At 42.5% G+C, this 20,304-nt stretch overlaps 1 long non-coding RNA gene across 2 annotated transcripts; it reads left to right on the forward strand.

Annotated features, from left to right (window-relative positions):
• Positions 1-6: 6 nt before the first annotated feature.
• LOC309380680 lies at positions 7-18,663 on the forward strand. 2 transcript variants are annotated; one of them, XR_014173018.1, is made up of 3 exons: positions 7-1,360; positions 14,579-14,661; positions 18,306-18,663. It is a non-coding gene; the product is annotated as an uncharacterized lncRNA (long non-coding RNA). The 2 variants fall into 2 exon arrangements; XR_014173019.1 differs by lacking the exon at positions 14,579-14,661.
• Positions 18,664-20,304: the final 1,641 nt, after the last annotated feature.

The raw sequence follows: 20,304 nt of genomic DNA on the forward strand, positions 1-20,304 counted from the left end.
GGGAGCTACAGCTGGGTATCATTTGCATGTTGGTGATGCTGAAAAGCTGTGGAATTTGATGTTCACCAAAGGAGACAATGGACGGAGAGAATAGCAGGGAATGCCACCCCAACAACTGTGGGATTTGCCTTAGATCTTTAAATCTGAGCCAGCAGATTCTTACACTTGAGAGTGTATGAAGATTAGAGCTTTGTTGGATCAAACTATATGTTCACATTGTCCAGAGTCCTTTTCCCCCACCAGACCAATGCTTTTGGGGAGCCCATTCACCTTTCTTCCATAATGGAACTCCAGGTTACGTAAATGGAGATTTTAGTGGCCTCCCATCTAGATCAGAGCCAGATCTGCTCATCCTCAGCAAGATGACTGTGCTATGTGTCCATAGTCCATACCCTGAGACCTTAAAGAGGGCATAAAGGCAACAGCTCTCCCTCCCTGCTTGCCCTATAGCAACTTTTATTCATAGCCATTGGGAATAAAATAGATCAGTCTGATTCCAGTTCAGGATGGACATTGTAGCACCAGTGGGATGGTAGAGCATTTCCCCTTTCTATTCTGTCTTCAGGGCTGAGCTTACCAACACAACAGTCAGTGTCACAGCACATCCATAGCTACTTTGCCCTCTCACATGGACACTGTGTACATTAAGTCATGGTACCTCCTATGAGCTAGCTCCAGAGGTATATTCAAAGCTGGATTTTAGCTGCTTATGCACTGTATCTCCAGAGCCAAATGAGTGATGAGGAAGAAAATAAACATACCAATCATCTCTAGTATAGTGTGAAATCCATCTCATCTTTTTTTCATTGCACAGCAGGTAATCAAATACATATACTATAAGGCATAGCTGATGTCTGTTGCATTTGCTACACTTTATAATGACTGGGGAAAATGTTGATCATAGGAGTAGAAAGAAAACAGATCAGAAAATGGAGTGGAATTTTCCAACTTCAGCTATATTGTAGAAACTACAAGAATCTTTCTGCAGCCATTTGCTGAACAGGCTTTGAAATCCAAATATTGTTCTTCAGAAAAGGACCGAAGAAACTACAGTAGAATATGGACCTTTGGTTTCCATATTGTCCAGACTGGTTCTCACATTGCACCTCCAATTCTGCAGTTACCCAGTTCACCTGAATTGATTTGTTTACTTCATTTCTATCCCATCTTTCTTTCCAGGTTTTAGGACAGTGTATAAGTTTCTCTCTCATTCCTTTCATTCTATTTTAGGTTAGACTGAGAAACAGTGAATGACCTAAAGTCACCCAATGAGCTTCACTGGTTTCTTTAGTGCAACAATAATCACTACAGTTCCCCCTACAAGCAGTAAGAACAGCCAACAAATTCTCATGTTATATAGGTAGTAATAATTTAAAGTACCTCAGGTTAAGTACTTAATTCGTTCCGGAGGTCCGTTCGTGACCTGAAACTGTTCTTAACCTGAAGCACCCCTTCAGCTAATGGGGCTTCCTGCTGCCGCCGCGCTGCTGAAGCATGATTTCTGTTCTCATCCTGAAGCAAAATTCTTAACCCGAGGTACTATTTCTGGGTTAGCGGAGTCTGTAACCTGAAGCGTATGTAACCTGAAGCTTATGTAACCCCAGGTACCACTGTATTGTTCAAACTATCATGGGGATGACAGGCGATAGGTAGAGAGGTCCATAACACCCTGTGTCTCCTTGATATCAGTGAAGGATCCAGAAGAGCAGTTTCATTTATTTGTCCAGAGCAGGGGTAGTCAACCTTTTTATACCTACCGCCCACTAATGCATCTTTCTTGATGGTAACATTTCCTTACCACCCACCAGTGCTCGATGGAAGGAGGATTCAGCTTGTGCTGTAGAACCCCCCCTACTGCCCACCTAGAATCTTGAAATGCCCACTAGTGGGCGGTAGGGACCACATTGACAACCCCTAGTCTAGAGAATGGATATGTTGCTTAAATTTTTTGGCAAAAACAAAAACACTAAACAGTTTACAAAGATTACATCCTGCTCCTATTGGCCAGCGATAGCACAACATGGTACCTGCAGAGGTTGTCGCACTCTAATTCCTATCAGACCCCACCAGCATCGGCCAATAGTCAGGGATGGTGGGCATTAGAGTCAAGCAACGTATTAGCTACCACTGCCATAGAGCTTGTACAATGGCAGACATGCAACATCAGATCACTATCAGTGCTTTTTTGGCATATAATGCCACTTTGTGAGGATAAACGTATTCATATGAAACAAAGGCAGATATCATGTAAGCCATTAATTCAAAAAGACTGTCATTCACATATGAAAAGAGCAATCAGCCAGTAAATAACTAACCTGCCAAAGGAGAACAAAGCCTGCATTGGCAGCAACTGGTGGCTGTTTGTCTAATGCAGTTTATTTGGCCAAAGTCTCACTAAAATGAATAGATCATCAGTCTTACATTGTTGCTCTAACAAAATTATAACCAGTTCCTGTATTTTGGGGAGCCAATCTCATTTCTAGGGAATGGTTTCAAAACTGGAAACATTTTTTTTAAAAAAAAACTGACCCACCTTCCTTCACTTAGCTAGGGATAGTTGCAGAGTGAAACATCTTCTCTGTGGTGTTTCCTCTATCATTTCCAGAAGGGTTAGCCTGCTATAGCAAAAGTAACAGCCTTTTGACACCTTGAGATGAACAGATTTTATATGACATAGGCGTGGAGTTTTAAATGAAACGTACTGTGGTCCATGAAACCACATGGCACAAGACTCCTCATTTTCCTTAATGATGTTTCTTTAACTCATGCAACTTGTCACATGATGCATGAGGTTATGAGCATATTAGGGTTGAGGTGAACATTTTTGGTGGAAGAAAGTGAATTTGGATTCTCGAAAAGGGAACAATTTCATAGGTGGGTCAAACATAATCAGGGTATGTTGTGGGTTCACACTTGGTAGTGGCAGATGCTTCTCATTTAACTTCATATTCTTGTTGAGATGAGTTGTTTTGCCACTAACTTCAATGTCAGGGGTAGTGGTAGGAGCAAAGGAGGAACTCCTTGAGGCAGTTAGTAGCTGCCACCCACCCAGATGACCCTAAAATGTCACTACATGTGTTAGATGTTAAAATAGAGTCATGCCAGGGTATTCTGGAGATTGAAATTACATCTGAGCACTGCCAAGGATAGTTTCTCTCTTGTTGCTAGCATCATCACAAGAAATGGGGTCAAAACCACACTCCTGACTGATGGGACAGTAAGCACCATTCTCCATAAAACACAAGGAATAATTATGTTTGGCTCATCTCCAGAAACTGACAAAAATTACCATGGACAACCAGCATCTTTGAGATACGATCACTCTCTTTTCCTGGAGCTGTGGGGTTGAATGTTAAACTGTTAGAGGTATTAGATTATGGAAACAATCTTGGGACCAAAGAAACTCAACCAGTTCAGGGTGCAATTAGGTATTTTAGAGTGTGAAACATATTATGCAGTTTCTATCTGATGTGCCAGTTTGTGATCTCCTGGGACTGGGGGCACAGACCCATAAGAACAGACAATTGATAAGCTACCTTATCAGGAAGAAGGCTTAAACATGTTTTCTGACATGTCCTCTTCACATGAGAGCTATGTCCAGGAAGTGGGGGGACAACAGCGACATGGCATGGTATCCCACCAAGATTTTACTCAAATAAAACCCATTGAAATAAATGAAAATAACTAAGTTAGGTTCATTGATTTCAATAGGTCGACTATGAGTAAAACTTAGTTGAATCCCACTTACAAGGCACTCTCAAATCAAATGCTTCCACTATGGCAAGGACTTTTGGCTTCACAATGGAACTTCTCCTATCCTCCCCCCACATGCCCCATCCTTTGTGACCCTTAAATGTGCCTTCCAGAGCAGATTCAGGGAGGACACAGGTGTGTGCAGGGAGAGGACATGGCAGATAAGTTTCATGGCACAAGTGGAAATCCAAATGCTAGTGAAATAACTTTGTTGAATACCTCCCATACACCATAAAGTTTAATAGATTCAAATTAGAGAAGTGAATAGGAGCTGGGGAAGAAGTTTGTTGGTGCTTTCTGCTGTCATACCATCGGACTGATGTCCAGAATTCAGGGTTGGCCCAATTTGTTTTTGGCACCTGAGGCGAACCACAAAATGGTGCCCCCTGCCAAGGAAGAAGGGCTTAATGAAGTTCTACATCAGGAACAAGGAGGGGATAAAAAATCTACATTAGGAACAAGGGTGGGAGGAGACCAGCAGCACCTCCTATTTACCAAGAGGCCACTGTAAAGGCTGCTTTAGAGGGGCTGCCATAGAGATGGCAGATCCTACCTCCAAGGAGCACGCCATATCTACTGCCATTGCAATTTCAGGAGTAGCGAGTAATGCATTTCTTGGGGGCTAGATCTGCTGCCCTGCTTGGCATAGTTCATAGCTTCTCTGAAGCTGAAGCTGAGGCTCCAATACTTTGGCCACCTCATGAGAAGAGAAGACTCCCTGGAAAAGACCCTAATGTTGGGAAAGATGGAGGGCACAAGGAGAAGGGGACAACAGAGGACGAGATGGTTGGATAGTGTTCTCGAAGCTACCAGCATGAGTTTGACCAAACTGCGGGAGGCAGTGGAAGACAGAAGTGCCTGGCTTGCTCTGGTCCATGGGGTCACAAAGAGTCGGACACGACTAAATGACTAAACAACAACAACAGATCTGCTGCCCCTTTCGATCCAGCTGCCTGAGGCACTCACCTCACCTTGCCACACGGGTGGGCCAGCCCTGCAGAATTCAGTCTATAAAACAGTAGTGATTTCTGTGGTAGAGTTGCCCTCCTGACAACAGTGTTGTTATGGCTTACCTGGGTAGCACTGAGGCAGGGCAGCAATGACTGGTCCCTCCAGTGACCCACATGGCCCTGACCTCAGCCCCACCCTGGCCCACCCCAAGCCACCCAGCAGCAGTATACTGAGGAGTGTTCCATGATTCCCCACCACCACATATGCCACTACTGCTGCAAAGTATGAGATTAGACATTTTCAGGCACAGCACCTGGCATTATTTTTGCTTGTGACTCCTTAGACTGCTTTGCTATTTGCCCATTCCGTGCAGCAAGTTGGAAGTTTGGCACATTAACAAATTATCCCACACTTAATTTCAAGATATTTTACTGCTGTTGGCTTGCCGCTGCCCAACGTCAGAAAATCAATTGTAGAACAAAGACAATGTGTGGTGGTGGTATAATTTTTCCTGGGGGGATTTTATGCTTAAACACTAGAATTTGTGTAAACACATTTTTCAAAGAAAATTAGCCATAATACTTGGCCCCCAGGTGACCTATATTTAATGTGTGATTGTGTGATATACTGGTAGTTGGGCATGGGGGGGGGAATCTGGCTCCTGTTGGTTTGGCATTAGTCAGAAAATGCCTATGTCCAATTACTAAGAGGTACTGGTCACTGGTAAATCTCTTAGTGGGTTGCGGTGTCCCAAGAACCAGTGTTATGAGTGGGAGGGATAGTCCATTATCAGAGCTCTAGCATGGCTCCCAAATAGAGCATGATATACTATAGATCACAGCATGCTCTAAGCAAACCAGCTTGAATCCAATAAGGTGCCCAGCATACCCTTGCCTGACAAAGCCACTTCCGGCCTGCCCAGGAGGTGGGGTTGTGGGCTTCACGCCCACCCCCACATGAGCAGGGGCTGGTTTCAGCCCCCGCGAGAACAGGGGAATCCCAAGCGATTGCTCGTGTGGTGGTAGGCATTGGTAAGAAGGGGTTAAGAGGATACATGGGGGGGGGAGGAACGCCATCACCTCCCCCCAGAGAGCGAAGGGTGGTTCATTAAAGGACTCTGGGGGGCGTGGTCCTGTCCGAAGCCTATGGAGGTGTGGGCCAAAGGCACGCCCCAGAGCGGTGACCCGGGGGAGCTCCTAGTCGACGTGCCTTGGCAGGAGACTCCCCCGATAAAGTGTTAACCCTTCCCCGTGTCTCCAGCAAATGGGCTGGAGCCGGATAGTCGATAGGACCAATGCCTAAGCCAATGCCTCTCATTCCTGAATTCAATAAAGTTGTGGCCTAATTCGCCCAATTAACCTTAATTATGCTGTCTCGTGTCTTTATTTATCCTGGTGGGGGGCGGGAACTCACCACGCAACAAGGCCCTTCTGCTTGCAAGGAGAGACGACTAGTTTTTGCAGAGTTGCCCTTCCCACTACAATATTTGTGTAACATTTTATGCTATTCAAGAAGCTGCTCCAACTCCGCAAAAAACTTTTGGGAAAGCAGAGAAAACCATACTTGGACCACAGGAAAGCCCTGTGATCATAAGTCTACCTCAGGAAGTAAGTTTTCAAGTCATTATGCTTTCATTGTGACAAAGTAATCTAATCTGAATGCTTCCTTGGAGTTTTGTGGTGCTTTCCTCAAGGAAAGGATAGGGGCTTGGGATTGTGTGACAGGGGCAAGGTAGGAATGGAAGGTTCTGAAAGAAAATTGATAAATACGTATGTCCCCCACCCTGAAATAGTTATTCATTTTTATCTCTAACTTTATACCAGCTTAGCTATATTACAACTGTCTCTTCCTGTCTTCTTTCCATGCCCTCCCCAGTGTGTATGTAGTTCAGAATAGTTCAATGTGCTTTCAATAATAATCCTGTATTAGTTCTCCTTTCTGGAAAGCAGTGGATTCTGTCAGCATATAGTGCAGGGGTCCTCAAACTTTTTCAGCAGGGGGCCGGTCCACTGTCCCTCAGACTTTGTGGGGGGCCAGACTGTATTTTGGAAAAAAAATGAATGAGGGATGATGAGCAGCGTGCAAAAGGGCTCTAGAGAGGGGCTGCTTTAAATGGCGGCCACTAGAGAGGGGCGTTCAGCCAACCTTGGCTTCTGTGTCTTGTGAGTGGCAGGGGCTAGCGGAAGCGGCAGAGGGACAATGAGCGGCGCTTGAAAGGGCTCCAGAGAGGGGCCAGCACCAACAAAGCCCTGTCGCCTTCCTCCTCTAGGCAGGGCAGGGAGAAACCAGGAGGAGGGAGGGAGGAGGCGCCAGCGCCACCGCTGTGTGAGGAAGAGGGAGGGAGAATAAAAAAATGTATGCGCTGGCGATCCACACGCTGGCGATCCATGCGGCGATTCTCGGACCATCCACAGGCCGGATTTAGAAGGCAGTTGGGCTTAATCCAGCCCATGGACCTTAGTTTGCCGACCCATGATATAGTGTAATGAAAGACCGCTGGGTACTGCTCATTTAACCCTAATGCAGTCTAAATGAAATTATTGTGAAATGAGTTCATAACGAAGGTAAGGCTTGAAAGTTGCCATCCTTCACTGAAAACATTCATTTGTACTCTTCAAAGTCTACTTTAAATGAAAACACATGCATTCTTGTGTTGAATGACTTTCTTCCATTTAAGACTGTCTCTAAAGTCCACGACTGTAAGGAAAATCTATCCCAGTTTGCTTGGGTTTGTTTCTCTTGGAGATGCTAAGGGTTTTACATCAGGCATCCATGAGCTGATCGTCTGAAGAAAAAATGGCACCGATCAACAGATAACTGTCCCCCTTTGAGCCTGTTAGTGATTTGATTTGAGCTTCATAATTAGCGGGCACACCACGGCCATAAGGGAACTGAATGTCACAGCTCCTTAGCTGCTGACACAAATGCAGGGAGAGGCAAGGATTTGAGGAGTGACACCTCTTATTAGCTCTCGCATAGGAAAGACGCACACTGAATGACCTACAGAGGGAAATTACTAGTTATAGCACTCTTGTGCCAAAGTCAAGCTAGCTAGACAGTCATCCAGTCAAACAATTTAATTCTTAGACAATAAAAAGGGGAACCGACGGAAGAAGACCTTTTACTTAAAACCCTTCAACAAACCAGACATGTCAATAATATTTACTGTACCTGCCATTTGCACAAATACAGAGCACAGAGACTGCTAAAACCCTTCAAGCTGGCTACACACTGTCAAATGCAGTATCTCTATTATCATTGGTATTGATTTAATGAGCATGACAATTTTGGGATGTGTGGTGGCTGGATGAAATTTGGAGGCTGCCTCTTTTAGTGGTGGAACTGTAGTAAATCCACAGCAGGCATGACTACACAATAGGAATATGTGGTGACTGTCAGCCCTCAGGTCTTTCCCCAAGAGAAGGGGTGAAAATTTGTTGCCAACTTCTGTGTCTGCCCCATGTCTCCCTCACGAATTGTGGTTAAAAAAATTATTACATGTACAAGGGATACCAGTCCCCCCCCCCCCAACTTTGGACGGTCCCTGACTAGTGATGGGCAAACCCGTTAGTCTTTGTTTCTCTTTTTTCCAAACTTAAGGTTTGATTTCTTCATCAATTTGCCAGTTTTTCGTTTAACATTCCACATGGAAATTTGCATACATTCTCTCACACATTTCTCTTAATATAGGCTTCCTCTTCCCGTCTCTTTTTCCTGGCATGTCATGTCTTTTAAATCATAATCCTGAGGGCAGAGACGGCCTTAAACTTCATCTTTGTAAATTTCTTTGGGAACCTTTTTAGCAAAAGAAAAAGAAAGGTAAATGTGTTATCTATGTGCCTCTTCCACAATTTACAGTATGTGAATAGGGAGTGCTGCTTGCAAGCATTGGAAGATGATTAGGCTGCAGGCAGTTTCTTACAAATTGCTGCCTATATATAGAGAGAGAGAGGGGGGGGGGCAGGCAGGCAGGCATTCATAAATAGATGCATACTTAGAACAGGGCACAATATTATTCAATACAGCCTGTTTCACATGGTTATAGCCAGTATCTTTGTAAGCAGTGGTCTGAAATGTTCTATTCTCAATTCTTTAAAAATAGCTTCCCTAGCAAAACAAAACAAAACAAAAAACAAAACAAAACAGGGTGACTATTGTATCTGCCCCTCCATTTTTAACAGCAAAAGAACCTATTGAAGCCCCTTTCATGGATTTTTCCTCCCCCTTTTGTGCCCCCTTCCTCTTGCCTCTCATTGACAAGCCCGCCCATTCTGTTTCGACAATATGTTGTTATTAATCAATAAGCTGACTTATGGCACCTGTCACCCCAGAAAGATGCTGTAGAACGGCACAATATGGGATTGGGGCGGATTAAAGTCTTCTGCCTGCATATTCGTGCACTTCACTTTTGTATTAATTGTTTATTTCGCAGCAGGTGTGCCTGTAGAACAGCTGGCGCCCCGACTAAGCCCTTCATCTGGCACATGCCAATTTGACAATTGGAAATTCTCTCAACTTTGTAAGCAAGAGTCTGCCTTGAAAGCCCCAGGCTGTCACTCAAATCCCACAATGCTCAATTGCTCTTGTTCCTTCATGCACCTGAAACTCCCAGTCAAAAGACTGATAGCAATAAATGCTGCCATTTGAGCTTACGGAATCGGAAGCAAAGACATCTGGCAATAAAGTCTTCAAATAATGTCTTGCATGAGCCGCACTTGGTAGCTTTTAAATCCAGTTATACTGGATTCATTGTTACTACTTTTGAAGCAGTCAGGTTTTCCAAAAGGCTACTTGTCCAATAAGGCTTCTGCTAAAGCTGTAGATAATTAACCTGTTTTAGGCAATTATCTTACTCCCAAAGCTGTATTGATCATGATACACTTAGGACCAGTTGCCCTGCGTTTTTGTTGAATTTAAAAGTAGCTGCCACGGGCTCCAAGGAATAACTCATTTTCCTAAATCTTCCTTCTCTTTTATGTGTATCTTGTTCTTTTTCTGTTCTCTTTCTTTTACTTTCTTTCTCTCACTTGACTTTTTTATTATATATTTTAAAAAGTTGTTGTGGATTTGGATGTCTCTTAAGATACTATGCAACAGCTTTTTGTCTGTTTGGATATTATCAGGTGCCATTTTGAATCAAGATGGTGAAGATGCTAAACATTTCAAAATTACTCTGATTTTAAACAGTGATTTCAAAGCTGCACTGATTTGGGGGTTTCTTAGAACTCCCGAGCAACGAGACTACTAGTAGTGTAATAATAAGAGGGAAAGGATCTGGGAAAGAATTAGGATGGGGGTGTTGGGGGTGAAGGCCTGGGCCTGGGCCTGTTTCTTCACATGATAGCCCTATATGTAAGTAACACATGAAAAAGGCTGGTTCATAGCACTCTGTCTCAGTCCGTTGTGCAAATCACATAGGCAGAGTTCTACATAACCTTTCCTTCTAGTATTTGGTGTCTTGGATTGGGGGCAATAATCAGTGCAACATCCAAGTGGTGAATCTTGTCCAGACTGACGTACCCCTCAGAGGAGATGATAAACCTTTCCTGAATTTAAGAAGATTTAGGAACCTGCCAACTGAATAACACTATGTGATCCATTCTGCCTTTTGTCCTAAACTGTCCCAACTATTTTTTCACCACCGTATTTCTATTCAGTGCAGTCAATAGGTTTTTTGGTTTTTTTTAAGGCAGCATTGGAGATTATAATGTAAGGAGAAGCACTTACTCTTAGAATCAGGAATGAATGCAGCAAAGATCAATCTTGTATCAACTGAACAAGCTTTTTTTATCACTTGACAACCAAACCATATATCCAATAAGTTCTGCACCGCAGTCATTAATTGTAGACATGCTCCCAAGGGGCCCTTATCAGTTAGTAAGAAAAAACTTTAAATGTTTCTGTTGCGGTGTCACTCCAAAGATATGTCCACTGTACACATTTCATGAACACCACCACATAGCCCTGATAAGCTTTGAGACCAAGCATTACTTCTGTCATCTCAGTTTGACAAATAATATTTTTCTGTCTGCCAGGGAGCTGCTTTGGTTGACCTTCAAGAAATGCCATCCTCCAGACAAGGCACTAAAAACTCGGTCCCTTTTAGCCTGCATTAGAAGGCTAGAGATTTTGCGACATTTTGAATCATTGGAAATCAGCTGTGCACCTCTGTATCCCATCCGAAGAAAATCAATATGTCCTGGAAATCATAAGAAATGCTAATCTTAAAACACACAAAATTGCCGAGCGTAAACAGGCTCAGAGCAATATAGATTCAATCCATTATAAAATTGAGAATAACTGAACAAACGGATGAAATATTGTTCTAAGTGATGATACAGACACACAGGAGAATTCCAAGGGAGGCACAGAAGTTTGTAACATTACTAATAATTCCCCAAAATCAAGCCTCCTTGTTGGATCCCTTAATGGATGACAAAAATAATATGATTTCTTTCTAATATTGTGTGTGATCAGCTTGAATATATGCAATTGATGACAAAGTGGTATAAACATGCATTAAAAGTTTGATGTACCTTAAAGTAGCTTTGGGCATTGCAGTATGGTGTATAGATCAGCATTTTTTTGCCTATACAGTAATAACTTGCAAAACAATAACTTGTGTTCCCTGTCCAACAAGATTTTGACCTCTACACATATTTGGAACTTATGCACCCCATGGGGGGCAGATCACAACTTTCTTTATTATCATGTTATACTGGAAACACGAAAAAGTAGAAGCTTAAGTCACTTATACATCAAATGTCAGGGATTGGCTGGATGAGAAACAGCAACAAGTAGTCCAGGAGGCACCTGAGAGGGATGGGACTTTGAACCAGGTTCAGACTGGTGAGACAGGGAGGAATCATCAGCAGAGTGAGGGTGAAGTGGAGATGCTTGAGGTAGCCCCAGACGCTGATAGAGAAGGAGCAAGGACTGTGTCTTCTGCTCTGCAATACAGTCCGGATTCAGATCTTTCCCCTCTCCTACTCTCAGCACAAGAAAGAAGGGTCAGGAAAAGGCTAGAACAATTGAGAAAAGCTGAGTCACAGCGGGGGGAAAATGCAAGGAGGGAGGTACAAATAAGGGGGAGAGCGGACAGAACTTTAGCTTCTGCAACTGATGTGCTTATCTGATGGATGTGCTGGGTAATGACTTCTTGATTACTGAGCAATAAAGTTCATTACTGCAAGCACTGTGCCTAGTTCTGCTTACAGTGTCGGACAACAGATGGAGGGGGTTTTCTGGCAGCCTGATTCTTGCAACATGAGAAGAGGCATCCAAACCCATTTACATATGTTCCACTGATGTTCTACTACCTTCACTGTCAGACGTAGAATGCCATGCTCAGACTTCCCACAGGTATCTAGTTGGCCATTGTAAGAAGAAGATGCTGGACTAGACAAACCTTTGGCTTTTCTTATGTTCTTATGTAATATTTTTACCTGGAATTACACAAGCCATATGTAGAAGTTCTTGAGAATGAGCTATGTGCTCCCTAAACTAGAAGTTGGTAACCTATAGCCCTGCTGTTGTTGTTGGACTCCAAATCCCATCAGCTCCAGGCAGCATGGCCAATGACCAGTTGATGGGTGTCCAGCAACATCTGGTCCAGCAACATCTGGAAGGCCATAGGTTTCTCAGCCTGGTCTAGATCAGGGATAGCCAAGGTAGTGCTCTCCACATGTTACTGGACTACAGCTTCCATTATCCCAAATTGTTTGCCATGTTGTCTAGGGCTTATCGGCTTGGAGCTGAGCCACATCTGGAGGTTAACATATTGATTATCCCTGTCAAGATACTGAAACACACAATCAGAATCTGTTCAGAAGGTCTGCCCATATCAAGTGCCTGAAGAAGACTGCAACTGCTTCCATCTTTGTGACTGTTCTCACATAACTCCAGGAACTAATACGGCTTACAGTATATGGCCAAATCCCACTGATTTGGGAGGTGTGACATTTGCATGCTATATAAATAAAACTTCAGAATGTTCCTGGATCCTGAAAATTGTAGAAGCCACCATGAAAGGGGAGGTAACCACATTGCCTTGGGCATGTCTACCATAATAGGACAGTAAGTGGGATATGCAGGACAAACTGCAATTGTCTACATATCGAGAGTCAATTTTCTTCCATAGATCCTGTAGTACATATTTTTTAAAAAAATCCATAAATATCATATTTTCCCTGGCATTAAACCACAATGTTTTGCTAGTGCATCCACTGAAATTATGAATACTGTAGGTAACATGATTACACAGGTTCTTGGCTGTCATGGATCAGAAGAGATGAATTTCATAACTCTGTCTCCTCTGCATTTCATGACCTATTTTTTCTTTAAAATATTTGCAGAATAATCCTATACATGTCTAATTGCCAATGCTCCGTATAGTCCAGCATCCTGTTCTCACAGTTGTCAACTCAAATATAAGTCCCATTCATTTCAATAAGGCTTACTCTCAGGTAAGATGGCATAGGATTGAGCACTTGCCCACTAGTCCATGAGCAAGACTGACCCCCTTAACATGTCATCAATGCTTTAGCATGTTATGAACCCTCTTCAGTGATGGATTTCCTGTGCACCTTGATTTGTGGGTATGGCTATCCCTCAGCCCCACTGCAACACACCTACCCCAAACAAATCCATTGCATGAGAACAGAATTATTGTGTTATTGGTGTTAAGGACTAACTTAAAACCAAGTAACAAAAAAACCCCCTGTTTTCCAGTTGCCTGGAACGGGTCTACTTTCAGTGTTTCTATTCTTTCAAAAACCAGGTTCAATATTTGACAGTTGCACAGATACACCTACATGGTAGCAAAATGAATACACTGAGGCTTATTCATTATAACTCATTGTATAATAATGTTTCAGAGAAGGTTCGGTAAATCCATTTTCCCTTAGAGCACCCCAGCACAAAATTGCCCCAGTTCAGTCCTAAATGCATGTATAGAATAGTAGAAAGTGAAATCTTGGAACCATCAGGACCCAATTTTTCTGCCCTTCATTTGCAGCTATGGGAACAGCTATCTAGATTTAATTTTAATATGTCACCATTTTTTCCATTTAGATCCAATAAATAGCTGCAGGATATTCAAATAGCTTCCACCACCTGAGACTTATATAATGTTCCAGGGCAATTTGCCTGTTATTTTCGGAAAGCCAGATTAGCTGCAGGTCTGATTGAGAGATGCTCACTTAAGAATATGAACACAGTAGTTCAAATATTATTTATTAGGAGAGAAAATAATTGCAGGGGAAAGTTGTCTAGCAACTTACTCACTCAAATGCACACACAGAAAACACACACACACACACACACACACACACTGTATACAATTATTCTTCTGTCTGATTTAAGGAAAACTGTGACTAATTATACTGTCAAAAAATAATCTAGCTAAAAGACCAGACTTGGTGGGAACTGTGGATTCAGCAGCATGGGTTGTGCTTTATTTTATTTTATCTAACACCTCACAAAAGGATATTAATAATTTTGTATTAATGTACAGTTTAAAAGCCTCTTCTTATCAGGAAGTTGCAAGAAATCAAATCTGACATATAGTCTTTCAGTTCTTGCCTGCCTACATTGATTTGTTACCTGGTGTGAGTTCTTGCAGAAGAGTGGAAAACAAGCCTAAAATCGTAACAGTCTTCTTATCTGCATTTTTGTACAGTGGGTTTAGCTTTGCAACTGCACAGGGAAATAAGGAGGCTGGGTGAACTGGGCCACATATATAAATGTAACAACAACAGCAACCGGCCGGCACTTGGAAACCATGGTGTGGAATATTCTGTGTCCAAACCCAGGAATAAGGAGGCCAGATACTGGTGATGGATTGAACTACAGTCACATTTTCTTTAAACTTCAGGGCCCCACAACTCCAGGCAGATGTTGCAGGTAGACCTCAAGACTGTTCCATCTGGCCACCAGAAAAGCCCTTCACTTTCAAAGGTATTACATTATCTAACCTGAACCTTTCCTGCACCTCCCTACCAGCAATGTGACCATCTTTGATCACAAAGTCAGATGTTACTGGATTACATTGTCGCTGTCCATTGGCCAATAATGACTGGCTCCCCATCCCTCTATAGCACAAGAGCATCATCACATCTGGCACTAAGGTTTGATTAAGATCAATGACAATTGTTTGGAGCAAAAAGAATAAGCAACGAAGGTCACCACAATCCCAATACACTATTATTATTTTTGTAAAAAATGATTTGTAATAAGGGCACGTTTTATAATGTCATCCAAAAAAATTTCCCATCAGATTTCAGAAGCAGCAGAACGAAAAGTATCTAATGCAGGGTCTCTCTGGATTTTGAATAGAAACCTATGGACAGTTACTGTACTTGGGAATAAAGCCCATTGAATTCAATGGGACTTGCTTCTGTATAACAGCTGTTGATGTGGATGATAAAAAAAGTGAATGCCATCTTAGACTGCATTAACAAAACAAAACAAACATATCATGAGAAGCAATAGTTCCATTCTATTCTGTGCTGGTTATACTGCATTTGGAGTATTCTGTCTGGTTGTGGGCACCACTTTTTAAGAATGACTTTGACAAAAACTAGTATGGGTCCAGAAGAGGGAGGCTGCTGAGCAGGATAGTGAGGGATCTTGAAACCAACTCCTATGAACAGTGCTATTTATCTAGAAACAGAGAAGCCAGAACTCACCATTGATGCCTCCCTTGTTCTCTTGCAATGGCAATGGCACCCATCTCAGAGGTGCTGGACTGAGTTCCAGTTGAAAAAAAGCTCTGTCCATGAGAAAGAGCTGGTGGTGTTTAACTTCCGTAAGAGAAGATTTAAGTGGAGACATGATAGTTGCCTTCAAATACACAAAGAGCTGCCATACAGAAGATGGAGCGTGCTTGTTCTGTGTAGCTCCAAGGTAATGGACTAGAACTAATATATGGAACCTGCAAGGAAGTAGATTTTGACTAAACATTAGGATACCCTTTCTAATGGCAAGGACTGTGTGAGAGTGAAACAGAGTATCTCAGGAGTTGATGGGTCTCTTCATAGTTGCAGATGTTCAAGCAGAGGCATAAAGCTATCTGTCAAGAATCTTGATTCCTGAACTGAACAGGGGTAGGAATAAATGATCTCAAAGTTTCTTCCCACTTCCATGATTCTTTGCATATGACTAGTCAATCAGTCTTTCTTGTCACTGTGACACATTTTCTCTCCCCCCCCCCCATCTCCCAGGCACATCTTATAATTCATATGCTTCCTGGAGAGTGAACTTTAACCTTTCTGCAAGTCTGACCGCAGCACTCAGATCAGCTCTTTTGATCAGTGCTCATTGGAATACATAGTAAAGCTTTCAGATGTGTTGGTGTTTATAGGGCTATTTTTCAAAGCTACAAGATAAATTTGAGCCTGGAACATCAGCGTGTGTGCTTAAGGGTGCCAAGTGCTCATTTTTTAATCATTGAAGGAAAGCAGCTTGCAGGTTGGGAGGAAAATACTAAAATTGTGCATTAATCAAGCAGGGGTTGACCAATAGATCACAAATACTGCACAGTGCAGAGCTGTGCATTTTCAGCTTTTTAAATGAAGAAAAAAGTAAATGCTGAGAAGTGAGATGGGAGATCTTTCAAAACATATCCTTCACTCTGCTCTATTGACTAGAGCCAGTCACAAGGAAATTTACCATAATTTGGAGGAATGAAATGAAACCACATTTAAGATCATTCTTAAGGAAAATAGAGAATATTCCTTAGTGAATTATTGCCTGGCATGCAGCCTTACCTTAAGGCTTCAGCAGATGGTAAATCACTTTCTAGAAGTTTTGTGCTAAGTTTAAAGCAAGCACAAGAAATAAATGCATATATTGTTTCTAAACTCTTTTCTACCACTATTTTAAATGAATCTTTTATACTATTTATGGAAACTGCTTGGATCATTTGATTGCTTTGTTTGATTGAGCAATATATAAATCTTGCTAAATAAATTAAAATACCTAAGAACTACAGGCAAAATTGCAAATTTCACAGCAGTAAATTCATATTTGCCAGGAAAGAATGGCTGAACAGTATGCTATAGTAAATCCGAATTTCATAATAAGGCTATATATGTATATGTTGCACATGTCTGAGTCATGTATTTGGGCCCTCTCAGATGTTTTGGATGACAAGTCTGCTTATCTTAAATGGTCAGAAGGCATTGAGGCCTGGCCACAGCCCTGGTCAGTGATCTGGCAGCCAGCCAGGGAGGACTGCAGGCCTGCCTGCAGATTGGCCTTTGACAGGCAGGCCTGGGTCCAGCGACTCCCCAAGGGGTGGGCCAAACAGCCAATGGGCCTTGCTTGGGTCCATCCCCTGGGAAATAAATTGAGGTGAGCCCAGCACTCCTTCTCAGTTTTTCTGTTTGGACAACAACTCCCATTAGTCCAAAATACAGTCGTACCTCAGAAGTGAAATGGAATCTGTTCCAGAAGCCCGTTCGACTTCCAAAATGTTCGAAAACCATAGTGCAGCTTCACAATCAGAAGCCACAGAAGCCCCGTGGGACATTCGAGTTCCAAAGATCATTCACAAACTGGAATACTCACTTCCTGGTTTGTGGCATTTGGTAGCCAAAACGTCCGAGTACCAGGGCATTCAGGATCAAGGGTACGACTGTATCTGGAGAGCACCAAATTGGCAAAAGCTCCTCTAACCATTACACTACACTGACGTTTTTCATTGCTAGACATACACTTAAAGCACCTTAGGTGTACACCTAAAACATAATGTAGGGAACAGCTCTTCTACCCCATAAAAGCAGGGAGTACAGAACCAGAAGAACCAGTATCAACAGGAAGAATTAGCTGAAAGGCACATTTCAGATTCGCTTAAGTATTTAGAGGGAAAGTAATCAAACTGCTAAGTGAAAGCCTGGGAGGATAATTATAATTACATTTTGTTAATGTAGTACTGTGAATGTAATGAATGCTTGGTCAACATTTCTGCTCTCTCTTTGTAAATGCATTTCTGAACTGCATACCAACATCTCTGCAAGGGAAGAATCTGAAGTTGTGTGTATGTGCTTAAGATCACAAGAAGAGTATAAACTGGATCTGACCAATGATGCAAGCCATTATCTGACTGTTCAGCCCTCGCTTTGTAACATTTCAGTGTACCACTTCATTAAGTGATCATTCTGATCCTGGGCGTGGCTCTTACGTCTCCAAATAATGCCAGGCTAAGTGTGCATTGCTTCTTGCATCTTCCCTGCCATTCTTCTGGACATTGGCAGAGGTTTTCAGAGCAGGAAGGATTGTAGCTCTTACCCAGCCTGGCCTCATTTAATTACAACCCAGCCTTCACTTGTGCTCGAAGCCTACTGAATCTCATTAACTCCAATTGGACTAAATTGGCTTATATCCAAATGCTTCTGCTTGATTGGCTTGTGGATGGGACCGCTAGTCTTCTGCATCCCCTCTAGTTATTATTAAGCTAAAGTCGGCTTGTGCTTAAACAAATTCCAGCCTTTGGAGAACTGTTTGAAGAGTGTGGCATATTGAGATTCCACAACTTTCCCTGGACGCCTCTTGCAATCTCTGCTCACCCTCATTAATAAATATTTGTCTCTTATTTCCAGGTTTAGTTTGTGTTGGTCTCCCAGTGGTCCGTCTCAGCCAACTTTCCGTCTCTTACCACGGCAATTTCAGATCCTTCACAGAAAGGAACCCAATAAGCAAACAAACAGAGGAGGCATTTACAACCACTACCTGCTGCTAGCTGACAAATACCCTGAAGCAGAGGAACACAAGCGACAATGTACAGGATGAAAGAAAAGATGGCCTCTCGGTAGTAAACTGTGCCTGAATTTGAGCAGCAGTAACTTTCATGAAGACAATATAGCAATGCACTGTGGATAAGGGAACAAACGTGTGTGTGTTGCACTTTAATACTATTGTCTTCCCATTTCAGTCAACATAAGAACATTGGGATATATACACCATAAGCCTCCTGATGTATATTTTGCTCTAGGATTCTTTGTTTGGTCAGAATCGAGTATACACTTTTGGAGTTAACACTAAATACATTACTTCTGGTACATGAGCCACCATAGCAACTAGAAGGCTGTGAAAATTTGTGCCCAGACTTTTTAGACTTGTCTTTTTAGACTTGTCTACCAAAGGGGAGCATTGGTTGACAGATGTGAACTATATTGGCATTATTTTCAGCTCTCCTACCCCACTATCATGGTGTGTGTTTTTTTCCAAGTGGGTAAAATGTAGTGAACTACCACCCTGTGGCTCTATATAGCCTTCTCTGTTTTCTCCTAATTGAAATAAATGCAAAACTGATCATTGTATTTGTTTGGATAGCTCTAGAAGTAATGGATTGGTGATACACTAGGGATAGTGTCTACCCCAAGGAGAACCCCACTTTGATGCATGTGTTACGTCCTATGCATGTGGTTTTTTCCTCATGCAAAGAATGTGCAGACAGGGACAGAGGCAGATTTAGGCCAGTGTGTGACTAGTTCCACTACACTACTGTAAGTGCAGAGCCATGGGGACTCTGCAGGGCGTCACAGGTAAGATGTAGTGAATTGAGCAGAACAGAAGGTGAAAGGCAGGGGGCATTGAATTTTGGCCTCGCACTGGGCACCACTGAAATTTGAAAGACCAATTGTCTGTAAGATGCCACCCATCCCCACAACCTCCACTGTTAGACTTGGCATGTTGAGGCCGAATGTCTGGACGCATTCACATTCACCTGCTCAACTGAACATACTGAGCATGTGCAGTCAAGGCTCCCGATCGCAGAGGGGATTTTTAAGAACATTCAGACAACTGCACAAAGAGTAACCCTTCAGCTCTTCATCAACATGCAAAGGTTGAGAGTGGAGCTGCTGAGGGTTATTTGGTGGGGTGTGAATCTATGACCCTAATCCTGCTTCCTGCTTTCTCTGGCTAACATCTGGGTAGAGCTACAGGTAGACTTAAACTATTGTTGCCATCTCACATATGGTGGCTTGAAGCATTATGGGTAATTGCAACTGTTATTCAAATACTGCACCACAGATACAGCATAAACTTCATTTATATACTTGGACATTATTTTTCAAAATGCCCCTCGGTCTTGAATAACAAACTTTTCCTGTGCTTTAAGATACGAGAGGCCCATTTATTCTCCTGCACATGAAACCTAGACATGGAGTCTTAAAGCACAGCCTGCCAACATGCCAAATGAATGATCGTTTTATAATGAGGGCAGTGTTGGACTGCAAACACAGCACAGCCAGCTAGATTTAGTTCACTTGCAACCTTTACAGCCACCTAAATCTAATCAGTATAACATCCAGCCATTAATAATTTTGTTTGGGAGTCTGAAGTTTCTCCAGCTCAACTTCCCATCCTTGGTAAATGAAGTATAATTCCTCAGTTTAATGGCATGGAGGATAATATAAAATGAAGGATGATCTAAAGTGTGCAATATATATTAAAATTAGGGATGGGAAGAACATCCCTGCTCTGCTTTGTAGTTAATTTGATTTTAAATATGGAATTCCAATCAATCAGAGATAGGCTGTAAGGTCATCCCATGCCCCACTGTTACTTGGTGGCTTCCACAAACTGCTCAACACC

Source organism: Podarcis melisellensis (assembly GCF_964234715.1).
Source record: "Podarcis melisellensis genome assembly, chromosome: 11".
Lineage (NCBI taxonomy): Eukaryota > Metazoa > Chordata > Lepidosauria > Squamata > Lacertidae > Podarcis > Podarcis melisellensis.